Source organism: Amblyomma americanum, chromosome 5, assembly GCF_052857255.1.
Source record: "Amblyomma americanum isolate KBUSLIRL-KWMA chromosome 5, ASM5285725v1, whole genome shotgun sequence".
Classification (NCBI taxonomy): domain Eukaryota; kingdom Metazoa; phylum Arthropoda; class Arachnida; order Ixodida; family Ixodidae; genus Amblyomma; species Amblyomma americanum.
Window position 1 is genome coordinate 208,764,161 of NC_135501.1, and position 24,786 is coordinate 208,788,946.

The 24,786-nt window shown below is 51.4% G+C and overlaps 1 protein-coding gene and 1 non-coding gene across 2 annotated transcripts in view; one reads left to right on the plus strand and one right to left on the minus strand.

The window, feature by feature from the left end:
* The window catches only part of LOC144133543 (cysteine-rich motor neuron 1 protein-like), a 148,762-nt gene that overhangs the window by 43,536 nt on the left and 80,440 nt on the right, over positions 1–24,786 (plus strand). The window lies entirely within an intron of this gene.
* On the minus strand, positions 4,208–4,279 carry TRNAS-ACU (transfer RNA serine (anticodon ACU)). The gene has a single exon. It is a non-coding gene; the product is annotated as a tRNA-Ser (tRNA).

Below are 24,786 nucleotides of genomic sequence, written 5' to 3' on the forward strand. Positions count from 1 at the left end.
CCTGGGTTGGCAGCCAGCGAGCGCAGGGCGCGTTCGGATTTCAAAGTTTAATGTATGCAAATTGGCGCTAGCTAGCTCGCCGGCTCGCGTGACAGTTCCCGCACGAAACAGTAGGTTCCTTGCGCTGTTGCCCTCTCCGCCACCACCTCATCCCATCAACTGCGCCGCCCCTCGTGCTTTTTGCGGCTGTCATTATCTGCATCTTTCTCAAAGCGCGCGGCTCGTCCGAAGAAAAACGGTCAGCGAGAGCACTTGGGCTGATTGAACGAGCAAGCGACGGACGAGGTTGTGGGCGGAGACAGCGAAGAATGCACCGAGAGGTTCCGGCTGGCCATTCGATGATTCTCTTGTCTCGCATCCAATTCATCAACCAGTGTCTCCTCCTATTTTCTGGCCAGCGTTTCCTCTTTCATGGAAAGAGAATTTTTCACTTTTCCTCGTTGAGAAAAGTGGAGGGAGGGGTGGCGCCGAAAATGCCATTCCCTTCGCTCCAGCTGCAGCTCCACCACCGCGTTGAGTTGCGTCGCGTTGCTTGCACTACGTGTTTGTTTATATCCCTGCCAGTTTGTGGAATGCCGCTGCTCACGCAGAGGTGAAAGAACTTGCACTTTCTCGCTTATAGTTGACGGCTAGCTTCAAGCGGCGCGCATCAGCAAAGCACGAGCAGGGGCACGAAGAACCGAGGAATGTGGCAGCTGACGCTGGGAGACGGCGGGTCATGTCTCGGCGAGGTTCTCGCAGCTGACGACACGAGAGGAGTGCCAGCACGGTGTACGCGGTGGAAAGGAAAAGCTCACGTGTGCCAGATGAGGAGGTGTAGAAAGAAATAAACTGAATTATGGAGCTAGCACAACTTTGCTCTATATTACGACATCGGAGTGGATACGAAGAGAAAGGTGCAATCCTGGGCGGCTGAGGGAACAGCAACAACAACTGAGGGTCATGTGGAGTTGAGGCGCTTATCAAATTTGCTGGAATAGCACCTTCACGTCGATCGCGACACTGCATTCATTGGGAGGTCACTGGGGAGGGGCCTGTGTCGTGCAGGGGACTCGTCAAAAAAATAAAATAAAGTAGGAATCAAAAGGGCTGGAGGTATTTGTTTTTGATGACTTCGGATACAAGCTTCTTTCTAAAGAAACGAGGGAAAAGCATCTTTGAGCCGTTACAAAAATTTAAATAAACAGTTCATAGGCTATCATATACTGCGTATATAGACTGTCTAGTGAAATTTTCGCAGTGAACGAAAGACCGAAGCCGGTTCAATTACCCTTCCCCAAAACTGTGGAGACGCTTAAGTCACCTCGGGGGTGGAACGCGACAGCTTTTGATTTCGATTCTCTAACTAGGTTGCTGTCGAAAAACTATGTTGCTCACAACCCGGTGGGCAGATTGTAGTGACATCATAAGGTCACCCAAAGACGTCATAAGGGCGTCATAAGGACATCTGTGTTATATTAACATGTGCTTATGATTTATGATTTCTTTGCACAATTCATATGAATGAAAGTGGTTACGAATTCTGTGCAAGAATTTCCCACTGCTCTGAGTGTAAATGTAAAAAGAAGGTGGCACTCATCAGGCAACTGTGTCTATTTTGTCGCCTCCTCCGCAGCCAGCGGTTCTTTGAAATAGACTTGAAACGTGACATCTCTCGTCCAGTCAGGGTGGCCCATCAGGGCAGGTAGTGGTGACGTCTCTAGCTGGCGTCACCTCTCTCGATCAGTCGGCAAACTGCGTCACACCGGACACCGACGGAGTTTTGTTGCGACGACAACTATGGTGCTATCGCATTAGTGCACCTTTCAGACTTTACAAAAAATCATTAGGCAGTTCACATCTGTACCCGCCGCGGTGACTCAGTGGTTAGGGGCGCTCGGTTACTGATCCGGAGTACCCCCGGGTTCGAGCCCGACCGCGGCGGCCGCGGAGGCGTCCGTGTGCTGTGCGATGTCAGTACACGTTAAAGGTCCCCAGGTGATCGAAATATTCCGGAGCCCTCCACTACGGCACCTCTTTCTTCCTTTCTTCTCTCAGTCCCTTCTCTATCCCTTCCCTTACGGCGCGGTTCAGGTGTCCACCGACATGTGAGACAGATATTGCGGCATTTCTTTTACCAAACAACGAATTTACCAATTTACAGTTCGCATCTGATGGACTGTCAGATGGAACCTCTTATAAGGGACGGGAGACGGGCAACTGGCCGTTTCTTCGCAGAAGCAGCTTCGACGGTGCGGACACATACACACGCATGCATGCATGCACGGCGCCGCGAGTGTGCAGAGGTAGCCCGCGTCCACGTTATGACGACAGCCGGGGGCGGCCGCAGTGAGCACACAGCGGCCGTCCGAGTGGCGGCGCCGTTCCGAGGTAAACGAACTTGCGTGAACCTCTCCTTCCCGGAGGCACACACACACACAGCCCTTTATGTGTGTGTACAGAACGCGTGGCGGCCTTTGCATTCGGCCCCGCACGAGGAAACGCGGCCTCACGCAACGGCAAGCAGCAACAGGCATCGCGAAATTTACGACGCAGACGTCGCCAGACAGACAGCACGCCGAATGCCGCCGTGCTGCGCACAGTGCCGACAATAATAATGCCGATGAGGAGAAGAAGAAAAAAAGGAAGGAAAGGGCGGCGTAGTATGCGACGGGCCCCCGGCACATATATAAATATATGACCGCCAAGCCGGCATCTGCAGAGGAGGAGGTTAGAGGACTTACAACGAGCGAAACGGCAAAAAAAAAAAAGTGGGTGCTAAACCGAGGAAGAAGCTGTCGTCATTCTATCTGCAGGATCCCGCTGCCGGTGCTGCTGCTGCTGCTGTCGGTGGTTTGGTTCCACTTTTCCGTCTTTTTTTTTTTGTCAGTGAATGAGACTGGATGGACAGTTTACGACCGTGTTTACGGAGGAGGAGACAGGCGGTCTGAGGGGATCGGCGTACAAAGCTTTAGTGCTTCTTCCGGGACGACTATACCACTACCCCCCCCACCCCCCCCCCCCCCCAACCTTACACGAATCAAAGTAACAGTAACAAACAGAAAAGTGAAAAACGACCGAAAAACCACCGCAGCGAAAAATGGCGCTGTTAACAAGCGGGAGGAATGATGCCCTCCCTTCCCTCCTGTTTCTGCAGGGACGGCGGAGGCTGCGCTGCCCATTCCGCGGAGGCGATATCAGCTGGTTCAGTCAACCCGTCGTCGGACTCGTAAATCAATCAAGGCCGCCGTCCGAGGCACGCGTGTATTGCACTCCACCCCCCTGTTCTCATCAGCTATCTTGTTGCGGGCACGCGACCGACGGACGACTGGCTCTCTCTCCTTGTTTTCCTCTTCGCCTCGCTTTTTCGTCGACCGCAATAGGAGGGGTCTGTCGTGTGTTTAGTTTCATTTCTTTATTTTTGTTTTTCCTCTGTTTTTCAACGCCACCGCGCGCGTGTCGCGTAGGCAGTTGACCGACCGCTTCACGAGTGCTTTCCAGTGCTGCGGCATGCATGCGAAAGCAGCAGCAGCAGTAGCGGCGTCAACCCGGGCTCCATTTTCCAAACCTGTTTCTGTCTCGCGTGCAGCTCTTCGAATACTGCTGCAGTTCGTCCGGGCCCTTCGTGTCTGGAATTCTTTCGCATGCCATTTCCTTTCCCCAAAAGCCAATTTCACATATTGGCCCCTATCACGGGGACAGTGCAGCTCGTGCGTCACGGGCGTGCGTATGGCTCGCGATCTATACAAGTCCCCGTAAGTTGTGCAGTTCTGAAGTCATCCTCGCCTTCCCTGCAATGTTGCGGTAAGAAGAAAAAAAGCAGGTTTTTTTCGTTGCCAAAAGTATATATAAGCTATAAATGGCCGGATGGTGCTGCAGTAATCGGTGAATACTAGCTGTGCTCATTTCGTAAAGAATTTGTTGCATACATAACGAAGTGTCGGTGAAGCCTAAGAAGACCCCGCTTTCAGTGATTTAGATCGAATCCTATTAATAATAATTTGGTATTGGGGGGGAAGGAAATGGCGCAGTATCTGTCTCATATATCGTTGGACACCTGAACCGCGCCGTAAGGGAAGGGATAAAGGAGGGAGTGAAAGAAGAAAGGAAGAAGAGGTGCCGTAGTGGAGGGCTCCGGAATAATTTCGACCACCTGGGGATCTTTAACGTGCACTGACATCGCACAGCACACTGGCGCCTTAGCGTTTTTCCTCCACAAAAACGCAGCCGCCGCGGTCGGGTTCGAACCCGGGAACTCCGGATCAGTAGTCGAGCGCTCTAACCACTGAGCCACCGCGGCGGGGCGAATCCTATTGCCAGAACGCATTTTCCAGTGTGTCACACCCGGTTATAACCGGAAATTAGAGCACAATTAATGCCGAAATTGTGGGAGATGCCGGCGAAAACTAATACGGGTGTCACGTGAAAATTTAATGTCATTTGAAGGAAATTAATCACATTTAATGTCATCTGCCTTCGGTCAAGTTTGCAACGGGAACCGCGGGGCCTTGGGGCACGCAGTGTAGAACGGCTAGTGCATGCGTACGAAGTGTTTGAAAATGCAACTTGGCGCTGTTAGCAACTTCAGCACCTTTTGCAGCAGTACTTCAGCGTCGTCAGGCTACGGTGAAGGTGAGACAAATCAGGCGGGTGTCCTAAAGATAATATCACCGACATGGCGGAGCGGCCGGATCCAATTACGGCCAATAATTCACTGGGAGGCTCTTCCTAACTGGCGGAGCTCAACCCATGGCGAATATCGCGTTGAGTAGCGTGTGGAATGTCGTTTCGAACATAAGGCAGGCTCAACAAGTGTAATGAGGATGCCCTTAGAAACCCTGCACGCGTGCAGCTCTCACGGCGCTTGCTATACTCAAGCCGCGATTGGTAGCTCTTTCTGACGTCCTCCTGCAGTGTGGATCATAACGCGATAGCGTCAAAGGTCCCGTTGTGGGCGAAAAATCATGGGCATGGCTCTGGCAGGTGGTTTCCAGGGACCAACTTAGGAGGCAGGTGGGCCACCTAGGTCACGTGACCTTGCGGCGTCGTCACAATCTGCCCACCGCTAAGAGCACCTGCCGTCGGAGGGCAGTGGCGCATTGCTTAACCACTGCGCCAGGACTCATTTTACATCTATGATTGCAAAGCGGAGAATGACCATCTGCACATACGGGAACTCATTGGGCTATCGCGTCATCCCTTAAGGCGGAGCTTAAAGGGACACTGAGGAGAAATTGAAGTTGGCTTGTATCGATAGAATACCAGCTCCTGATCACAAAAACGCCGCTCTTACTGAAAACAAAGCTCTTGTAAGGTAGAAAATAGCAAGAACCAAAATACAGGTATCGCCACCACAGGCCAATCTCGCAAGTACAAGCGTGGTGACGCCATACGACAAGAGACGCCACCTTGGAGGAATTTTCCATCCTACTTGTAATCGCGAATCTCTGAGGCTGACAAAGGTAGGTTGCGCAGATCAATATTGAAGTAAGTTTTGTTTTAAAACCAATAGTGCACATTTATCACACAAGGAAGGCAGGCAAAAGACAACCTGAATGTTGGAAGCAAAGAAAACGGATGCTTGGCGGCGCCACAGGCGGCCAGGAGAATTTCGATTTGTTGTGGCTTCGCGTCTATGAACTTTGCGTGCCCCGTGGTTTTGTTTTTGACGCGCTTCGATTTACAAGCGCCGAACAGCAGAGGAACTCCAAGTGCCGCTTCAAGTGCTAGTTAACCTTTGAAGGAGCCTTTTAAGGCTTCTCAGATGATCGCCACGGTTGATGAAAAGCTATGATGGCAGGATGGTCGGTGATCGTACAAGGCAGCACTTGTGTATTCGCACGCTTGCCCGGCGAAACATTCGCGGCTGTGCCAGTCAACTTCAAACTACTTAACGGAAATCGTTTATCAGGGACGGGAGACAAGATACAAGGCAGTTCAAAAAAATTGCTGATGGCCTAGCTCTGTTAGGCCAGGATATACCTAGCGAAAGCGCGGAAATTTCTGCATCCGAAGAGTGCATTCACTAGATGCGCCTTTATTGACGGCTGTAACTTGAGCCGTCGTGGCCGAGCGGCAGCGTCTCCGCCTCAAACGCGAAAGGCCCTGGTTCGATTCCGAACCTCGGCACCGGACTTCTTTTCTTTTATTGAGTGAGTGGGCGGGGGGCTTCAGTGGCTCCCATGGATGCCGCCGCTGAATACGTTGGTTAGCGGTTAAGCGCAGGCTCTGTTAATGCGCGCGCGCGCGCTGCACGGCGAAGTCACGTCGGTCAAAGCGAGACTCCAACTGCGCTTGACCGCCGACGCGTTCGGCGGCTTCGGCGGACTCTGACCGCACTGGCGGGGAGACTTGGAGCATGTCTCTATTTCGCGCCGAGTGCGCCAGCCGCCGCCGGCCCGGCCAGACTGATTTGGCTCCGCGGCGAGGTGCGCGTTATATTCAATAGCTGCGGCAGTTCGGCGGAGCTGTTCTTTTCGAGCTCGGCTATTTTAATCCATTCACAGTACATATCTGAAGGTACGTGCAAGTTGGCGAGAGAGCCAGATCCAGTGGACCCGTTGGATCTAGCGGAAGCCGTTGAAGCGTCGTGCGCCGGATTTGGTTTCAAGCCGCCGACTTTAACCGCGACCGCCCTCGAGCACCCATTTGTTTTTTTTTTTGTGGCAGGAAATAAATAAATAACTTGGCCCTTGCAACCGTGGGAGACCTCCACGCCTCCTGTTGCGCCGTGCAACCGCGCCGTTCAAGGAATCACAATCCGTTGGCCCCAAAGCCCCGGCCAGCCTCCGATGGGCGCAAGGCGCCGACCTTGCCCTGGCCCCTTGCGACTACCCGCACTGGGGTTATGATATTTAGTTTGCAACGGCTGCGCTCTGTGGGGCTGAGATCGCTGAAAGGCAGGCCAGAGTTTTTGCGAGAACTACGTCGTCGGGTTCGGGATCCATCTTAACGCTGGCAAGACGCCGGTGCAAACGTAAACGAAGCTACGGTGGAGACCCCCGATAGATGCCTTCAACGTGCGGCGGCGGTAGCTTTCATTTCGGCAGCTGCTAGACCGCACCGCTAGCAGCCAGAAATCAACGAGTCTCCGTTTACGTCACGTTTCACGTCACTCCGTTCTGTGTCGTCATAAGAGTTCTCCGTGTCGTCATAAGAGTTCTCGAGTTTGAATCGGAGCGGCGGGATAAAAAATTTTCAACTTCGAATCCAAATTTCGTTGAAATAAATGCATCTTTCGCTCCCGGACAAGCGTCAACAAAGCCATGAAATGCCGAACTATCAGATATTGCTAACAAAGTTTTGATAGGGTTCTCCTCAGTGTTCCTTTAAGTGTCCCCTCCATTTTTTTTTTCTGCCGTCTTCGGCGCTGTATGTTTCAACTGCTGATCCGGTGTGGAGAGCGTACGCATTCGGTTCAAAATGGGCTCTCACGAAAACAGCAGTTTCGAAGCTCTACTTTTCTTTGTTCATGCCTTATAGCCCCCTATCATGCGAGACGAAAATTCCCGTACAGCATCGAGCTCGTGCGAAAGTCTTTACGTTAAAGGTTGTGAGGAACCTTTCTTCTTGTGTTTGTGATATAAACAGCTGTGTTCGTACCCGCTCCGTAACAACAGAACTAAAATTCAGATTTATCACTGCGTCTGTGGCTGTCCTTCCATTGTGTCGCCTCCGACGCTGCGCAATATACGGGGTGTTTGAGCGAACCCTTTCAAAAGTTTCAAAAATAGGCTTTTTGGGGGTAAACATATGGCTTTTGCGGCATAGTATTACCACTGTTGGCGGACACCAGAAAACCGGTGAATCGTCTTAAGTAGTAAGCTGGCTAAATAATTTTAATAGTTAACTTTTAACTAGAAGAGTTAGGCGCCTAGTTGCAATTAGAGATTTGTAGCCTCGGTCATTAGTAATAGCCGTAAACGTTTTTAGAATTTCGAAAACGCGATGACCCTTGGCGCTGTGGGTCGACAAAATTTGGCTTTTTGGACTAGTTACGTACACTGCGTGCTTATTTTCATGTATATTTTTTCTTCCCGTAAGCGACTTCCGCGTACAGCCTAACAATCCATAGCAGCTGAGGCTGACCCCACGAGCTGATATATTGGTTAGTACGTGAATCAATTTATTATTATTATTATTATTATTATTATTATTATTATTATTATTATTATTATTATTATTATTATTATTATTATTATTAGCAGTAGTAGTAGTAGTATACAGTAGTAGTCATAATGGTAGCATGTTAGCTTTCACACCTCTTTCTCTGACCTTCCTCGCTGTATCTGTGTGTGCTACAATGTGAAACACAGTCGTCTTCATTCCAACACCATCGTCGTGCACCATAGGTCGACGCGAGCCGACCTGTGGTACACACGATGAGAAAGCATTCGGCACAGGGCTTCCAGAACGAATCGTGATCGGTATACGTTCCCCTCGTTGCATGGCGCGCCACCATAAATCTCCCTCTCCGCCACCACCCGCGCATCGCTGCTAAAACAAGAAAGCGGGGCGCGATTTTTGCCGACGATACGCTGCGTATACCCTCCCGCCAATTGTTTCGATCCCCCGACCCAGTTTGGCGGAGGAGCTGCTTAAGCCGCCTTGTATTACATTATCGTCTCAGCCGAGAACGAACGATCGTGCAAACTGTGCACAAGCCAGCCTGACCGATATACACCTCCATGGACTGCACGGCCAAAGCAGAACAAGAGCGGCGTGTACCGTGCGCACGCGCAGCTCGATAGATCGCTGTAAGCGATCTCCTCATCTCGTGAACTACGCGCCGTGCACTACAGTCGAGAGCGGTGTGGCTTACGGGTCCCATCCACATGCAAACTAGGTGGCCTAGATTCTTTTGTTTTCATTTTTTTCCAAACTGGCTTTTAGCTCATGCTTCGTCCTCTTCCTGTTGCGGTTGTTCCCCTGGTTTGCTATCGCGTTTGGCGAAACTGCACGGACGAGCCGGTTACTATAGGAACAGATGCTGCTCCGGTTCCTTCCGTGATGTTAGGTTGACCGAGCAAAAGCAGTTAAGGGGGTGGCTGGGTAGGAAGGGGGAATAGGGCGGATGCTATAGCCAGATGGCTCAATTAGTCGGGCTTTGCAAGCGTGTACTGCTCATCCTGACGCTCCTTTTAAGCGAACGTCCACGTGTGCTAACCACGCCCGCCAACTGTCGTGCGTTAATTAATTATGCGCTAACTCGCCGACTAGTTTATCGTGCACGTGTAGCCCGCGAAGACGTCTCACTTGCGTGCGTACTCGGCGCAAGAGTGTTGCGGGAATTCGGAGCAGCCCAGTCTGAAGAGCATATGCTGCGAGGAGGGTTCGTTGCCGGTGGGAGTGTACTGCCTACACTCTAATCGGGCGACTGTTTCAAACACGGCTGCTCTGGAATCTCAGTAATTGCGGCGTAAACTGAAACGAAAATGTCTGCGAACTGTGCGGACCTGGAAATGAGGCGAGTCAGCGACGGTGACTGGACCAAAACGCCAGTTCGGGTGAATCGAAAGTTCGACTTAAGCGAGTTGTAATGAATGAGATTTCACCGTGTTTGCTTCGTGTCTTGTATGAGATTATTTAGCGTGCTGTTGCAGGCAGATGCGCTCATTGTGTATTATCGAACGGCTATGGCTCATAAAGGCTATGTCTTTCCTTTAGCGAACCGTGTCAATGAGTGTGTCGAGAACTCCGGAAAAAAAAAAGACCAAGTTTTCACATGATAACAAATGAAAGCAAGCAGTGCAGGCATATAAACGTTCCAACTTCCCTCGTAACAACGCGTCATCGTCGTAGACGTGTGCGCTCTCGCGCAGAATTTTATATTTGCGCGCGTGTGCGTGCGTGCGTGCGTGCGTGCGTGCGTGCGTGCGTGCGTGCGTGCGTGCCTGCGTGCCTGCCTGCCTGCCTGCCTGCCTGCCTGCCTGCGTTCATACACAGCACGAGTTGTCTCAGGCTTCTCTACATGCGGGATTTAATAGAAGCTAATCAACTGTCATTTTCCAGCGTAACATTTTGTGTACATATATGTGTAATTTAATTTTTTTCATGTCTTCGTTCCGCGCTTAAGTATGCATTCATGATTAAGAGAACTTTTGCCACCCGGTTGAGATGCTCCTTCGTCACAGAAAACCCTTTGTCAGTGAGTACAGTTTAAAAAGTAATAAAACAACACCGCAACTATAACGCAATAAGCAGTAACAGCCCCCTCCACTGCGCAGGTGTATGGAGTGTGTGCACATACATGTACGTGGTCGGCGAACGGCCCTTTGACGACCAAGAAAGGTTCAGCTCATCACGTGGTGCGACGGTAGGATTTCCACGGTCCCCGTATATAAAGAGGCGCCACGGGAAAGAAGGACGCCTCCTCGATCGCGCTGTTCTCACCGTGCATGCGCGCACGGGGAGTCCTGAGAGCGCGTCGTTCCAGAGCCTGCGCCGGCGGCCAGCGAACCTGCCCAGCCACTTCTCTTCGGCTCGAGCCCCGCTCGATTTAGAAAGCGGCGAAACGGACTGTCGTCGACTGCTGCTGCTGCTGCGCGTGCTTTTTACACGCGGACGCCGTCTCCGTCGCGCCTCGACTCGCGTGTTGTATCCCCCCCCCCCCCCCCCCCCCCCCCTTGAGCGTCACCGTGTGGCGATCACTCGTGAGATGAGAGGGATGCGTCGCACAGCGTATGTACGTGTCACACAGTGTATCGCACACACAAGTGACACCACAGCGCGTCATATTTGCGGACGATGCGGGGCTTACAGCGCACCACACTTGCGAGTGATGCACTGTGTACCGACAGCAATACACTTGATCGGGGCTAAGGTGCATAGCCGCATCAGTGGCGGCGCCTCTCAAGGGGTTCGTTCGGCGAGCCCGTACGTGCGCTGACACAGGGGAGCAGTTGGAGCGAGTGCGTGTACTCTATTTGGAATGCACCCTGCACTATCGGAAGTTCACATTAGCAGCTGGTAGTAGCGTTCTTTTTTTCTTCTTTTTTTTTTGTTTAGCCCCAAACGCAGTGCAGCCGGCGAACTCTGCTTGCATATTTTACGTCCTGTGTCGTCACGCCGAAATGCTAGCTTCGACAGCCGCTGGGGAATGAAAAAGAGTAACTGCTCGTGCAGCGCAGCACCCCTTGTGCACACTGGGCATTCCTGAGACTGTTGGCAACACAGCTCCTGAAATTGTTCGCGCAATTAACACTGATCCCAAGCCCACGTTGAGACGGTGCCGTGAATGATGCACCGTTTTTTGCAGCGAAGTACCGAGACTTACGACTCTGAACCTACGTCCCCAAGTGTAAGCTTGTTCTGCGGCGTAAATGACCACTGGCGCGTGCGCTCGATTTAAGATAAAGAACTCTCAGCAAAGAGCACCCTGTCGTCGCGTTTGCTGTACGAGCTCCTCGTACCTCGTTATGCGAACTATACGAACTGGTTCAGCATCCGCCCTCCTTTTAAATTTCCCGCATTAGTGTTTTTGTTTCCTCCTCGAAAAGAAAAAAACCTTTACGGAACACGAATTAGGCTGTTTAGTGCAGCCGAGGCCCAGTTCGAGGCAGTGGGGGGAGGGGGGGGGGGGCGCAAATAGGCCCCGCATTATCGCTAAGTGATAGTCTTTGGCCGTTTCGCGGGCCATTTAGTTCTAGCGGCCGTCGAGTTGCGATCGCCGTCATGCATCGCCGAGCGGCCATTAGCAGAGCCTATCGGAGGGGCCCTCTAATGTGCGCGCCTTATTGGTCATTTATACACGGCTTATCCGAGCTGTGCCGCACCTACTTAACGTTCACGTCCGCGTGATGTCCGCCATGGTGTCCCGCTTTCGAATGCACCGCCATAAATTCCACTTTAACTCGCATATATGGCGGCGAGAGTAAGGATCGTAACGCGGGGGTAGACTCGGCTGGAAAGCACTGCGGAAGACGAGGCATTCGTTTTGCGGAGTGAAAGCGTAGATACGTGCGACATCGTACAGCTTTAACAAAAAAGAAAAAGGCGGCTTATTCTGCAGTTTACGGGCGTTCTTTTTTTTTTTTTTCAAAGAGCAACAACTTCAGTTGCTCTTCGCGCAGCTTAGGACGGTCTCGTTGTGGTGGCACGTGTCGGCTGGTGAGGATATATGAATGTCCCAGCGAAGGCGCAATCACCTGCTGGCGGCGCTAAGTGAGGAAAGGAGCATGGCGACTAAGTTAGGCGTGTGGTCGTTGGTTTTAAATTCTGCTTGTGTCTTCAGTCTCTCGCAAAGACTTGACTCCTGCATCGCTTCTGGTAAGCATCTGAGCTGACAAATTGAATTCAATCAGATCTCCACTACCGCACTGCAGTACCGTTTCCTCGTTTTGTTTTCAAGAAACCATGCACCTACGTAAGGAGATTTTGTGCGAGGTTTTAATCTCCTCCCATTCCTAGCCGCATGAACTCGATCGGCATGTTTTGAAGTGGGAATGTGGTCCCCATTGCCAACCGGAAGCATTCGGTATTTCTAAGGTGCGTTCGCACGGATTCTGCTCGTACGCCGGCGTGGATGTATAAGACTGGCCTAGCGTTGTCACCATTGTGTTCAACGTGTGGTGTGTGTGGTGACATAGAACATTACCTCTTGTGCTGTACTTTGTACAACGTGGAACGGGCTGTGTTATTCGGATCCCTCAAGAAGGCAGGAGTTCCTCACAGTTCTCTTCAGGACACTGTTTTCCCGCGCGGGAGCCAGTCGAGTAGAAGGGATGCTTCTCGCCTTCTTCTACTTTACCTGCAGGACACGGATTTGGCCTCCACATGGTGACCTCAGGAGTGTCTATTTGGGTTTTTGCGGGCAGTGTTTCTGTGATTTCTATTTAAGTGTCGCTACGGTGGAGCAATTGCCGGCAGCAACTGCAAGGCTAATCCCACCGGTAGTTTACAACCACTTAACTCAACTCTAAGGTTGGAACTCTGCTCCGGGGCTTGCGGGGCATACGTATGCTTCCTGTGTTATTGCGGAGTGCGTTAGAGGACGCCCGTACAGCGCAATTTGTGTTTGGTGGGCAACTGTCTCGCTCGGAGCAGACAGGGAAACAGTGAAGGGCTTGAAAGAGAGGAGAGAGAAAAAAGTGCCGGTGCGCACCTCGCATCGCATTACATTGTGCACAGCGCCAGACCCGGAAAATTAACGCCGTGATTCGATGCAGTAGGAATCGTCGAAAGAACCGGGACACTTCAAGCCGCCTTACTCCGGCAGCACCCCCGCTTCGAGACTTGTTCATTGTACTTTAAAGGCGCCAAAACCACACACGCACGAGAGAACAGAACGGGACAGGCGCCCTGTCCCGTTCTCTTCTCTCGTGCGTGTGTGGTTTTGGCGCCTTTAAAGTGCAATGATCAATTACCAACTAGCCCAAGAAGTTCTCTTGAGACTTGGTCGTCCACGACTCGACCAAGGTTCCCACATTTCAGTTCAGTTACGTGGCGTCACGATCTGAGCTTGCGAGTGGCCCGGACATGTACGGCTCTTGAGGGAATTGCGAGAGCACGGATGGGGGTGGCTACACAACGCGTCACGCCTCCCCACTCGATCGAGGGAGTTGACGAGCAGTACGCTTTATGCGGGGTCTTTAGCGGGTCTCCGCCTTCTCAAAGCTCACGCTTCAAGCGCGCTTCCAGGAACGAGAGAACTGTCTTTTTTGTATTCGCAGCGCCCTCGTGCAAAAGCGATCGATCAAGGCGCGGCGGCGAGACGTTATAAAGACGCATGGGAGCTTCAGGCTCGGAGGCCAGCTGTACGTACACGGTACGTTTCGGACAGCGCATGATGAGCACCCCTTTCCTGACCGCTGCGCTATTATTAGAGCTGGACCTCTGACGACGTGGGCGAAAATTGAGAGGGACTGCTTATTGCTGCAAGGATTACTCACGTCACATCTCGGCTCTTTTGAAGCGGAGGACTGATCGCCGGGCGTGATCGGCGCTTCGGTCCTTGCTGACTCCGTATAGGGCTTTTGCGTGACCTTTAGTTCCGAGAACCGTTCTATTGTTCCTCCTCGCCTCCGCCCGCCCGCTTCTAGCAAACATATTCAGTTCGATGCAGTCGAATCTGGTCCGTAAGGGTACTGGGATTGAGCGAATGTGCACTGAATTTTATTTTCCAGCTATCGAGGGAAACTGGCCACCGAGTTCCACTTGAAACATTTTGTCAATTCAACTACACTTCGGTTAAGTTTTTTTTTCTTTCACAAGTGCATTTGATGAGCAGTGGTTAAATATACCTGTTCTGCGTCTACTTGACATATTGGATGGTTTTAGAACAGGGGGAGCAAGCTTAGGGGCCCCTATTCACGCTGCATACGACGGCCTTGCGAGAGTTTCAGAACAAGAAGCCGGCCGCATCTGGATTGGGTTAGTCGCTCGCAGTGCTGTTTCGCTGGGAAGTGAGAGCAAACCTAGCTGAATTTTATTAAATTTTTATTTACGCCAGCGTTAGCAAAAGGCAGTAAAAAATAACAAAAACAGCGTGTTACTTGAAATTCAGTTACTTGAAACCTCATTTGTAAGCGAGGAGCACCATCCTGTTTGAACATCCCGCTATTTCCGGTGCCCTGTCTCCATGGCGACCAAACAACGCGTACTCGCTAAGCCTAGCAAATGTCCAAATCCATCCTAAAATTTATGGCATTTCATTGCTAGAAATGCGGGCATCTTGAGAGTTCTGCGCATGCACACTGGCGCAACGCTACTTCCTTTAACCGATAAGGTCACCCTATTTTAAAGCTTTCCATTCTCGTTAGTTCCTTGTTGAACTGATGAGCCTAGCCGACATAACGCTTTGTTTCATCAGAGAAGCCCAGTCGAATTCAATGATGGGCAGAGTTTATGCCGTTGCATGTGCCGTGAATCTCGATCGTTAAGATTGCCTCTGTGCAAGGCTCCGGGTTCGGTATAAAGGAAAACAAGAAATGAACAACAAAAATAATGACAAAGGGAGTGTCTTCGTGTCTCAAACAAAAGCACACTATCTTTTGGGGTGTTCTTGAAGCACCGGCTTAAGCTACTAACGAGCCTAGAAAAGTAGTCAGGAAACCCGAAAAAGCATCTAACAGTGGCTGAAAAGCCGATGAGTACCTACTCAGCAGCGCTGGCTAAGTTGCTGCTGCCGCTGGTCGGCTCAAGCAACTAAAGCAGCGGCTCACAGGCGCAACAAAAGCATAGCCCAGCGCGTTTCCAAAAACCATTAGGTTATTTCTGGAGAGTGCTGTTTATTTCGTCTTCCGAAACGAGCACGTGCCAGTCCCTTTTTAAATCCGCGTTTCAGACGGCGTAGTTCATTACAACGGTGGGTTCCATGTTTCCTCACGTTCTCCTGCGTCGGTAACGAGCATGTACCGAAATAAGCGCGGGCACCAAAGTGGTAGTTGACTATAACTAAACCAGACTGAGCCGCACCGTTCCGTAGGTGCATCAGAGAATCGCCGTATAGGCGGACCCAAAATAAGAAGTAACCCGATTAGGGTAAAGTTGGGTGAAGCCGAGCGTCGGCCATTAAAACGGCGCTTGCATCAAAGAGGGATGTGAGCGGCGGGCACGGCGAGGGCAGTTGCCCGATAAATCATTCGCAAGAAAACCATTAGCAATAAATATACCTTCTTTAACCGCAACTGGGTCAAACCTCTGGCTTCCCGAAGAAGGCCGCATGCGTGGGTGAACGTGGTCTCATCTCCGCATTCTCGTCATATCGGCATTCTCGTCGTCATCTTTGGTAGTCACCGACGCACCGCAGTCGAACCGCATTTTTCGTCAGTGATGTCCGTGAATGCAGCAAATTAAAGCTGAAACGCAGGAGAGCTGCGTACCCTGTTCTTATATGTGGCTTGAGTTTCATTAATGGCCTCGGCGAGCCAAGCCGGCGATACAGCCCGCGTATCCTGTTGACACAGGCCAACTTCTCTTCGTCTCTTTTAAAAAGGAGTATAGGCACCAAATGTTTGCTTGCGTGTTTTCCCCTTTCGAATGATGCGTTAGACAAGTTAGTATACATAGATCACCCCGTGCCAATGACGGCTAAATAATTTAAAACCGATTTTCTTGATGTTGTTTCGGTTCCGGTTTCATGAGCCGAACGATGGCTGCGACGTGTAGTTGGTGTTTAGGCCACGTGAGGAATAAAAAGAAAACTGCGATATAATCGCTGGTATAAGTCGTTTTTCATCACTCCAGGTCTTGCAGCAGGCTGACTTAAGTGTTGACGTTGTACTGAATTAAAATTACGTATCAGCGAGTGTATTTCAGCTTTTTTTTAGCGCCTCACATGACCTAAACACCGACTACACGTCACAGCCATCGTTCGGTTGATGAACCCGAGACAGCATCAGACAAATTCATTTGCAAATTATTTAGTGGTCGTAAGCGAATATCGCGTTGTGATACATGTATTCTAATGCCTAACGCATTACTTGAAAAAAGAAACAGTGGGGATAAAATTAGGTGCATGCGGTCCTTTAACGAAGCGAAGAGCCTAAAGCGGCGTTGACTGACAAAGATCGCGATTGACTTTGTCTTGCAGTATTCATATTTGGGGCCGCGGTTGCAGTTCTTGTACCAGAAACGATGTTGGCAACCATTGGGCCCTCGATGAGCAACCTATATACTGCTTCCGAGGCTAACAGCGAAGGAATCATCAGCCAAAGTTTCGCCACGGACTGGTTTTAGTCTCATTTGCGGCAGTTAGTCCCATTTTGCCCCTGTTTTGGCTAGAAGTGAGCGCTCTCAGATCGTTTCTCGAAAGCGCCGAAATGCGTTCGAACATCCCGATTGCTATCGACAGCATTGCGTCCTGACGAACCAGAAGTGGGCGCCCCAAGGACGGCGGGTCAAACGAACCGAAGCCGCAACCGGTCGCGGCCCCGAAGTCGTGCGCGCTCTCTCTCGCTGTTCCCACTATAGAGAACACCTGTCCGCGGGTAAGCCCCTGCTATGTAACGACCTCGCAGAGGCGCTCCGAATAACTCTCCAAATGAGCCGCTGTCGGCTGGTCCCAAACGAAAGCGCCACACGCCGCCGACAGCCAGGAAGCCTCCGAGAGAAACGCCTTTCACGCTGCGACGACGAAAGGGGTTCGGGTGGGAATGGAAGCAGGGATACGATGGGTGCAGTGGGAACAAGCGAAGCATTTATGAGCGAACCAGAAGGAGAACCGCTGGTGGGACAAGCGAAGATTCGATCGGCGATCGTTACATCGACAAGCGGAGAGGCGTGCCCTGGGGCTGGCCTTCTATCATCTTCCTCTATACGCAGCCTGCCTACCTGTGTCGGCTCGGCGTTTGCCCGTTCCTTCTTTTCTTTTTTTCATTTACCCGGGCGGGTTCGCTTCGCGTGCCTGTTTGCTTTTCTCGGACGCAGAGCTCGCTTAATTGGTTTTGTCTCGGCGGCGCCAGGTTAGAGAACATTACTGCCGCCCTTATTCCAGCTGCCCTTAACCCTTTTTCTTGTTCCTGGCTTTGCCGTCGGCTGCGTGTGGGTGCTGGGGGCCGACCGAACCCTTTCGATGCTCGCCCGCACTTTTTTTGGGACCACGACGCACCCGAAACAGATTGCCTTTTCTGATTGTTAGCTGTTTTCCGGGCAGGCTTCATTATTTCGTGCAGTAGCCTCTGCAGCCGCTACGGCGCGTGCGAGTTCGCTGTCGGCGCCTTGGGACATGGGTGGCTTCGGCGGCGCTGCCGTCATGCCCAGGTCAGTGCACCGTGGTGCTGAGGGGTGCATGCGGGCGGGGCAGTGAAAGTTGGTGGGGATTTGCGACAGATGCAGCGAACGAAGCACGGCGCCTCACTCCTTGCTTCGTTCGTGACGCTCTGCGGTCAGAGGCGTGGTGGAACGTCCTCGGGGCTTAAAAACGGCATCGCCGTAGATTGTACACGTCATAGTCGAAAACGCCGGCTCTCCCCTCTTTCCATTTGCACCCAGAGATCGTTTACCGCGCGCGTTTGTGTGTGTGTGTGTGAGGCGGGGGGGGGGGGGGGGTCGAGGAACGGATGCTTGCGAGAGTGCGCCCTGTTTGACCGCAAGATAGATAACTGCTTCGTTGTTAGCGCTGTATTACAGGCGCTGAGAAATTGGGTGGCTTGTTGGCTCATTATGGTGAGCTTGGGTTGTGCACTCACTGGGACCTCCTTCCACCTGCTCTGTGCTGGTCTACTCTACCGGCTGCACTGTTTGTTACTTTGTGGGAGGAGAAAAATACGGAGGCTTTTCTTTTAATTGCTTCTTCTGCCTTGTTTCTCTGGCTCACTCGGCTTGCTCCTATAAATACCCGGATGACCGGCACTGTGCAGACGGAAGTCTTTTTTTTCCCAAGCTCCGAAACCAAACCGGTCACCTGTTGTGCCTTGCTGTGCTCCGCGTAGGTTGGTGCTCCCACGTCGATTTACGTGTAGGCCGACTATTTCGGGGGCCAAGTTCACATCGACTGCGGCTATCGCTACGGTTTAAAAGAACGCCGGCTGTCCACCTGTTCTGTGTGCATGTCCACAGCAAGCGCGCCTCGTTCGAGTGTTGAGGTTCGACTGCAGAGGACATATCAGCACCTCTTGGCCGTGAAAGCGCGTCATCCTGCGTTCCCTTACTCCTCGAACTGCGAACACGTTGCTGCACCGGCCGCCCTGGCCAACACCTTCGCCATTTGCGTCCGGCATCACTTTCCGCGGGGTGCTTCGCCGAATACGCTCGTCTCAGAAGCCGTCCCTTCAGGCAACAGCACCTGGACAAGGTGGGATAGCGGGCACCTCGTGCATAACGAGGTTTCACGCTCCTAAAGGTGCGCTCCTCCCTGACGCGTTCAGCCGCGCCGGGCACAACCAAGTGCCTCACGGCAAGGTGTGTGCGTGTGCTCACTGTTGGCGTAGGGAGCACGCAGGAAACCTCCCCTCTAGCGCACCGCCGCCTCCGTCGGCATGATCCAGCAGGAGAGGAGTGCTCCTAATTGCAAATCCAATTTGAGCTCCTCCTGCTCGGGCACAACTTAAGCGTCCGGCAAGAAGACGCGGTGGGCGTATAGCGTGCATGTACAGTACGCCGTTGTGTGTGTGCACGTGTGTGTTCATCGCACGCGCCATGCCATGCGTCGTTAAACGCCGCAGAGGGGGGACGCCACACAGAACCACACACCGGCGCATATAATGGAAAAGTATTACACTCTCTCATCTCCTCCTCCGGACTTGGGCGCATGCTGCATGGTCGTGCGTTTGGTCTTACATTCGCGCGTTCTTGCGTCAAGGACTTAGCGCGCACCGGTACTCGTTTTGTTGCAGAGCCCGGCGCGGCAGTTGGCGCATGCGTACGTGCGCCAATCTCAATTTCCTCCCCTTCACCCCACTCGGCTCGTTTCCGTTGCTCCCTTCTTTGCTTCTGTTCTTGTCTTTTCCACGAGCAACCTTTTGTTGTTGGGTCGTCTCCATGCACTGGGCTTCTCGGAACTGCCTCCCCGTCTGCGCTGGCCTTTATATATACGAAGCCCGGAATAACGTCCGCGAAACGAACAAACGCAAAAGTGGCTGGGCGAAAAGGCGAGCTTGGCCGGTGCGGGCAGGTGCAGGGGGGCGTTACCATACTACTTAGCGCAGGCGCCGGGGACGTCTGGGACGCGGGCGGTTCCGGTTCGTATACGCGAATATGAGTGCGAGGCTCGCGCGTGGAGCGGCCAAAAATTGTCCCGGAACAATTTCTAGCGCGCACATCCACGCTTTGTGAGTGGGCGGAGGCAGGCGCGCGCAGAACGTTACCGCAATGGAGCTGGTGGTGTACTTATTCATGCCACATTCCTGTGTACTTAGTGCAGCGGCACCTTCATCTCTTTGAGGCTTTCCTCGTATAGTGAGGGACTTGGAAGGTTGAAACGCTTCCAGGCAAGGACGAGTAGCAACAGTACACCCCGCGTTGTTTTTAAAGCTAAATGCTTACTAGCCCCATTAGACGAAATTCCGTCGGCGACCGTCGTTGAGGCCGAAAGATGGTCCCCCCCCCCAAAAAAAAAAAAAAAATTGGCGGTGGTTTAGCTCTGATTAAACCTGGACTGACGCGATAGCTACAGCTGGCCAAATGGAACTTGCTCAATTGAATTGCAAAGTCAGTCTTTCGCCGCTCCGTTTCAATGGGCGTTCCTTTTTCATCTTCGTCCCACTTGACACGGCGCATGCGCACAGCTGTGGCAGCTAGGTTTCGCCGGCGCGCCGCGCCGCCGGCAGCAGCTGCTGCTCCGCACCACGTGGTTGGTCACGTGACCAACCACGTGATTAGCCACGGTGCCGCTGGCAACTGCTCCGCACCGCGTGACCAACCACGAGACAGCGTGGCGGCGCAGCCACAGGGTGACGGCGCCGCAGTCACGCTGAAGGCTTGAAATGCTACCGTAATGTAGCTATCGCTACAAAAGATGACGTCATCACGCAGTCTACGAGCGAGGCCAATCGCGCTGCATAGATGAGACGTCGCGACGGGGGTGTGTCTCCGCCAAGGCAATTTGCAGCCCAAAGTTCCGAACATGTGCTGGTCTTCGTGCACAACCAGCAACGCATGCAGGTGAACCATCTCGCGGAAAGAACTCGAATGAAAGAAGCTCGGCTGCGCAAAAACTACTGCTTTCGTATTCCCACACGTAAGCAGTCTTAAGTGTCTGTTCTCTTCCAATATACGAGGAGTGCTCAGTAACTTCTACTTCCACGGCTGGGATGCAGCATTCAAATAAAACTTTAGACTGTCGTCTTCCCAAGGAGCACTTCACTTTTGTTTATTAATAATTTATTCGTAGATACCTGTTGCGCCTGAAGGCATTACGGCAAGGGCTGGGGGAGAGCTGTTAGGGGTACGGTGCGCAAATATAAAGCAGTGTCAGAAAAAAAGAAAACGCAGCGCAAGGTTGGTACATAGACGAGAGAGGACAACGTCAACAATGTTACACATGATTTAGAGCAGAGCGCCGAACAGTGTTCAAGATTTGCACTCGACGAATTTTTGAGGGAATGGATTGTCTTGCGTAGTGTTCAGTTCCTCCAGGTCGATTTTTTTTTCTTTAGGCGTCAGGAGCCACCACCGCTGCTTACAGACACAGCAGAGCCGAACGCAGCGGGTGCCGGCTACGTTAGACGCGCTGCAGGCTGGCAAGAAAGCCGTCAGTCAGTGCAGGCAAGTACAGGGAAATGAGGGTCTCGTTACAACATCCATTCGAAGGAAGCCAACAGTAGCTGAAACCAGGGAAAGCATAGAGCTTTCTTTTTTTTTAATCTATGGTGTTGTTCATTGAAATATTAACACTAATTATTTTTTGCCCGAAAGATAATTTGTTAGAAAGCAGAAGGAAAGCTGCACCCACATGCCACAGTTGGAATCCGAACCATGGCCTCTGCATGTCGCTTAGGCGGCTGTCATCGTTCTCTCTTCGAGAGTGGCGCGAGGGATAGAATTGGAATAGAACTACGGTCACATTATCCCGGCATTGGCTCTCGATCCCACCGCTGTTGTTGCCCCGCAAACTGTCGGGTCAGATTAGGGTCGTCACACTCCAACGCCGCGCTTCTGCGCTTCTGCGACCCCCCCCCCCCCCCCCCCTCTCTTCCATCGAATCGCGTTTACGCGCGCGCCGTGCAAATCCCCGCCGCCGGAGGAGCATCTGCGGCGGCAGAAGCTGCAGAGGCGGCATCTGCGAACCACATGTAAGCGCACGCAACCACTCCGTCATCATTAACGTCACGAGCGATGAACGTCACACAGAAGGTCACCGCGGCAGATGCAAAACAACGCCCGCGGCTGATTAGAAAAAAGAAAGAGAAAGCTGAAACGGGAGCGACAAAACATGCCGCACGTGCTGAGCGGGTGAGAAAGAAACAGGTGCGTTGGCCTCTTTTCTCTCTAAAGAAAGGGAGAGAAACTACGGCCCTGTCATGCACTTCTGCCTCTGCCTGCCTTGTGGGTCGTCCTTTGCAGCCCAGAGGGAGGCATGAATCATACGAACGCGCTCAAACTTTCTATACTTATGGACATATCCCTATAGGGCTACCGCAGACATGGATGTCACTGCGTCGAATGAAAAGAAAAATGATGGGAGACGCGAAAAAGGCGGGGGGGGGGGGATCATTGCGGCGACATTCCGCCCGCTTCCCTTTCCTCTTAAGCGTCGCTTGATGCGTTGCGTCGGCGGCGAAATGGAAAATGTCTGAAGCGAAATTTATCGTCCTAAGTGGCCAATGACCCCGTTTTTACTTACACAGAGGGGTTGCAGGCGGCAGAGCACCACTTAGAGACCGCGCCATCGGGGTCAATTTGTGGCGATTATACCAGTTGTGTGTGTCGCCCCCCCCCCCCCCCCCCCCCCCCCCCACCCCCCCCCCACCCCCCCCTCTAGGTCGTTGTGTGTGGGGTGCGAGATAAGAACGAAAAAAAAACATTCTCAACATGCTGTGCCGTGCTGGCTTTCTTCTTCCTCGGCTTGTTTTGCAAACGCCGCTTGCAACGAAGTGCGAAACGAAGGGAAGTGCTTTGTATTGCCTATTTTCTGCTGCGGTGGTGGTGGGGGGTGCAGAGTAGTTGTTGACATCCAAAATATTTCCCTGCGCTTTCTTGGCTAGCCTGCCGCGCCAAACAGGACACTTTGATCTTCAGAGCGCCGATGAAACGCCGTAACCGACGGTTGGCAAAAAAAAAGGGGGGGGGGGGGGGAAGGCGAATAAGCTGGGCGAGAGTTTTGCGGGCATGGCTCTTTAAGCGCGCATCTAAAGCACCCTGGTAGGTGTACCGAGTACAATCGGAGCTAAGCTCTGCATTGATTACCTGCGTGTCTTTTCTGGAAGCATGTTTATTTATTTATTTATTTAGCAAATACTGCCGGCCTGTGTTACAGGCCTTAGGCAGGAGTGGGGTACAAACATATTGATAAAAATAACAAGTACATTGCAAAAGAAGCAGATAGCGAACAGAGCAAGAACCAGTACATACAACATAAAATCGATTACAAAGCATAGAACATATAATGACATCGATCCTGGCAGCAAACGAAGGCATCGGACTTGGCCCAAAACAAGGATACATAAGAGCCCTATACATCCTTCAGAGCTTGTAAAAATAAATCCACCGATTCGCAATTGACAACATCAGCAGGTAAACCATTCCACTTAATGATAGTATGGGGAAAGAACGAATACTTAAATACATTAGTTTTGCATGAAAACGCGGCAACTTTCTTAGTATGGTAAGAGCGTGTAGGGGTGTCGAGATGTGTGCTCAACTAAAATTCCTTCCTCTATTGTTAGTTTATTGTGATAATACAAGTAGAATAACTTTAATTTTTCTCGATGGACGACGCATGGCCAGGTGTTCAAGTCCTGCGGTTGCAGTAGGGCTGTTGGGGAAATATTCCAACTGTAACAATTAAAGATAAATCTAGCAGCTTTGCGTTGGACATTTTCTATTTTAAGTTTGTTACTTTCGGTCCAGGGATCCCACACCTGCCGCAGCATATTCCAACATTGGCCGAACAAATGTTTTGTAAGCTAAAAGCTTTATTTCTTGTGTGGGATTGTGCCAGCGTTCTTCTCAAGTAGTGCAGTTGTCTTAGAGCTTTTTTTTCTATATACGATATGTGCTCGTTCATCGAAGGTCTGAGGCTATCTGAATTCCTAAGTATTTAAAAACGTTGACAACTAAGAGGGGCTCATTGGCTAAGCGGTATATAAAACTAAAAGGATTCTTTTTACGTGTCACAGTCATCGCTACTGTCTTGTTGGAATTCAAAGTCATTTGCCACGTGGAGCACCATTTTTCTACTGCAGACAGTGAATCGCTTAAAAGGAGTTGATCTTCAGGGCTAGAAATTTCTTGATAAAGTATGCAATCGTCTGCGAAAAGCCGTATTTTAACATGTACGTTGTGAACTATGTCATTAATAAATACTAGAAAGAAAAGGGGGACCCAAGACTGAGCCCTGCGGAATACCGGATTCTACTGGGACAGCATCAGAGAGGACACCATCAACAACCACACTTTGACGCCTATGCGAAAGATAGGCTTCGATCCATGAGAGTAGACACTCGTGTTTCAGTATAGGTTTTAACTTCTGCAGTAATTTTTGATGAGACACACGATCGAATGCTTTCTCGAAATCAAGAAAAACAATATCAACTTGATTATGGCCTATCCAGTGCTGCCGCTAAATCGTGGACTGTTGCAATAAGCTGCGTTACTTGTGGAGAGACGCGACGGAACCCGTGCTGGCGATTATCAAGGACGTGGTTCTCCTCGAGAAAGTTAGTCAAGTGTTTACAGATGATGTGTTCAAGCAATTTTACTGAAGGTGCACAAAAGAGAAATTGGCCGGTAGGAAGAAGGTGCTGATTTGTGTTGGTCTTTGGGAATCGGGGTGATTTTTGCGTGTTTCCAATCACTTGGCAATTCAGAGCAGTTTAGCGATTTCCTAAATATTAAAGTTAAATATTTGGCGGACCATTCAGCGTACCGTACCAGAAAGGCATTAGGTATTTCGTCAATCCCTGGTGACTTCTTTGTGTCCAAGTTAAGCAGAAGAGCTAGCACACCTTCCTCAGTTATGCAAATGTCACTGATTGGTGCCAGATCATCAAAGGAAGAAAAACGTGGCTTGCAGCCGTCATCGTGAGTGAATATCGAGCTGAAGTACTGGTTGAGCGCCTGCGCTGTTTCTAACTTGTCGTGCATACCCGCACTATCTGCAGAAAGGCCAAGAATCAATTTCTTGCGTGGCGCGAGATGTTGCCAGAACTTGCTTGGAGAAGAAACAAGGAAATTTTTCATACGTACAGTGTGGAATTGGTGTTTGGC